A 3,683-nucleotide genomic window follows, 5' to 3' on the forward strand; every position below is an offset into this window, starting at 1 on the left:
ACCTTCTTAAAGAACCCAGGAACATCATCCTAGGGACAGCACCACCTACAGTGGGCTGGACCCTTCTCCATCAATCACTAATTGAGAAAATGCCTGCCTTACAGGTGGATCTCATGGAGGTATTCATCAACTAAGGCTCTTTCCTCTCTGATGACTGTAGTTTGGGTCAGTTGATAGACAATAAACTAGCCTTGGCTATTTTATCTATCCTTATCTCCTCCTACAAGTGGCCTGCTCTGTCTCTGTTCCCATTGGTGGTTCTTTGGAGCCTGTTTACATCCTACAAAATCTTTTATCTCTGAGATTTCCTTGTTCTCTGATTATACTTTGTTGCTTCCCTCTGGACACTGGATTCAGTTTTCTAGGGTTTTAGGTGTCTTTTATATGGACAATATTGAAATATTGTTTTATGCTGCTCTACTATATTACAAAATTGGCTCTGGAGTTGGCTTAGGTTCTCCCTCTTCTACCTCAAGCATGCTTGTTTAGAAATTTCTCCAAAATCTCTGTCCTAAGTCAGAAGGCCATCTGACTCTATGATAAGAAGATGGAAAACCAAAGAAAAAAGCTCGGGAAAAGACACTATAGACTTTAAAACAACTAAAAAAGTCAAGTATTTCTAACAGGGATTACTGCTACACATCCCAAACTATTTTGGGTTTTATTTAACTCTCTAAAACTTGTGTTAAAATATAAACTTTATCTCAAGTATTGCAAGACTACTGTGTAAACTTCCTGGAACTCAAAATTTGTAAGTTTATTGAATATGTTTTTTAAAATCTATAAAATCTATAACAAAAAATTACCTTAAAACTCCTAACAAAAGGGTTAAAAGTTAAAAATCTATAGATAGGTAATCTTAAACGGATAAGTGCCTAGTGGGCTCACTTTGAAGTAAAGAGCAACCATGTGGCTTGTCACCATCTTTACTACAGTTAAAGTGAGGATAAGACATGTAACTCCATTACCATCTTAATTAAGATGACCGTGTAGTGTAAACTAATTAAGGCAGTGCCCATAAAACTTCTTAGTCCTACTGACCCCTCTGCTTATCACTGTAACTCCTTTTTAAAATAAGTAGAAAACAATATGTTTCTAAGATATTTTGCATTAGGATGGATTTCAGTATGATTATTTTTGTCCTGGGAGTAAAAATTTTAGATAAAAATATGTTTAGTAATGTTTAGTAAGGTATGTTTACTTAAGGTTTATTAATTCCTAAGGTTATAAAGGTCCACTTAGGTTAACATAAACTGACTTAGAGATGTATGTCTAAACACATCTTTGTTGTGTTCAACACTAGGCTTCTAGAAAATTTTAGATAAGGAGGGATAGGGGTAAGGGGAAATGGGGTGAGAAAAGTGAGAAGGGGAGGATGGGGGGAGCTTGGGGGAATGGGATGGTTGGGATAAAGGAAGGGTGGATATGGGAGCAGGGAAGTATATATCCTAATTAAGGGAGCCATCTTAGGGTTGGCAAGACTTGACTCTAGAGGGGCTTGCAGGTGTCCAGGGAGATGTCCCCAGCTAGTACCTTGGGCAGCTGAGGAGAGGGAACCTGAAATGACCCTATCCTATAGCCATACTGATGAATATCTTGCATATCACCTTAGAACCTTCATCTGGCGATGGATGGAGATAGAGACAGAGACCCACATTGGAGTACCGGACTGAGCTCCCAAGGTCCAAATGAGGAGCAGAAGGAGGGAGAACATGAGCAAGGAAGTCAGGACCGCGAGTGGTGCACCCACCCACCGAGACAGGGGGGCTGATCTATTGGGAGCTCACCAAGGCCAGCTGGACTGGGACTGAATAAGCATGGGATAAAACCTTTCTCTCTGAACATGGTGGACAATGAAGGCTGATGAGAAGCCAAGGACAATGGCACTAGGTTTCGATCCTAATACACGAACTGGCTTTGGGGGAGCCTAGGCAGTTTGGATGCTCACCTTACTGGACCTGGGTGGAGGTGGTTGGTCCTTGGACTCCCCACACGTCAGGGAACTCTGATTGCTCTTCGAGCTGATGAGGGAGGGGGACTTGATCGGGGGAGGGGGAGGGAAATGGGAGGCGGTGGCGGGGAGGAGGCAGAAATCTTTAATAAATAAATTAATTAATTAAAAAAAATAAAATAAACAAGAAAAAAATTTAAAAAAAGAAATGAACACACTGTTCTAGAGCTAGCGGGGAATATAATGGGCTACTAACCTATAACTATGCCATCTTTAAAACATTAGCCCTATAGACTAGGTATCAACTTGTCCCTCAACATGAATTAATGATTTGATTCATATGATCTAGAGCCAGTGGGGAATGTGTAACTAAGGAAACCCCACTCTGTACCAAGTACCCTCTTTAGTAGCCACTGCCCTCGCCCTTAAAATCCTGAAAGTTGAGCTTCTAACAACCTACACCCTTCCCCAAAATGGTTTAACTTCTGTGAGATATTTAACCACTTGCTCTGGCTTCTGTAAAATCTGCTCAACACTGTACACAGTGGAGAAAGCATTTCATGTAGCTGAAGGGAGTGAAGCAGTTTCTCACAGAGCTACAATTTCCACAGAAAAGATAACTGTGGTATTCACCTTTAAAAACCCTTTCCTTAGCCCCTTCTGGGCGGCACACATTTGATTCAGTATTAAAGCTGTCTGTCACCATACTGCCAGTTTTTAATAAATTCAGATAATTATAATTTCAATTGAGTCTGTGTTTGTTGGGCCAAAATTATCTCAGGACCTGTACCTCAAGGCCTATAGGACAGAGAAAATCCTGGCTCAAAATCTAGGTAGACACCCCTCCAGCCAGAGGGAGGGCTCAGCAGTCTCTCATTGGCTGGAGGTACCCCCACATCGCACTATGTCACTTAACCTATACAAGCTGATGTTCATAGTAATAAATTAAGTTCCTGCTTTGACTTGTCTCCCTATCGCTTCTGACTGTCCTGCATCATGGGACTGCGGAATGGGCAGATAGTGCACTCACCTTTCCCTGGGGATTAATAAGGCTAAGGAAGCCTAGCATGTGTTCCTCCACCTAGTGATGGTGAACTCCATAACACCTACCATTAGTAAAGCATTATACAGATTGTATACCCCCAATACCAATATAAAATCAAATCCAAAATCTAAAACATTCACCAAATTTGTACTTTGTCACTGTCTACACGCTAGATATATTCAAATAGAAAATTCTACAGCTTGGCTCATGTGATAGATCACAATCAAAATGGAGGCACAAAACTTTATGCAGCAACCCCAAGAGAAACTCCCCAGCCTCCTAACTGCATATTAAAAGGTATTATATAAAATTACCATTACTGTTAGGCTACATGTAGACAATGTATATGAAAGATAAGTGAATTTTGTGTTTAGGCTTTTAGTCTTAGACTGCACAAAGGAGCAAGCTAGCTGAGCAAGCATGTTCATCTTACTTCCAGCAGCCCCTACAACCTTGACTAGTCCACTATCATGGATTATAGTATAATGTGGTTCTCAACCTTCCTAATGCTGCAACCCTTTAAAACAGTTCCTCATGTTATGGTGACCCTCACAAATAAAACGATTTCATTGTTACTTTATAACTGCAATTTTGCTACTGTTATGAATCGTAATATAAATATGATATGCAGGATTACATTGCGGAGGGGTTGTGACCCACAGGTTGAGAACCACTGGATTATTTATA

The sequence above is a fragment of the Microtus oregoni genome, unplaced genomic scaffold (assembly GCF_018167655.1).
Source record: "Microtus oregoni isolate MIOR12 unplaced genomic scaffold, Mior012 000073F_000, whole genome shotgun sequence".
In the NCBI taxonomy this organism is placed as follows: domain Eukaryota; kingdom Metazoa; phylum Chordata; class Mammalia; order Rodentia; family Cricetidae; genus Microtus; species Microtus oregoni.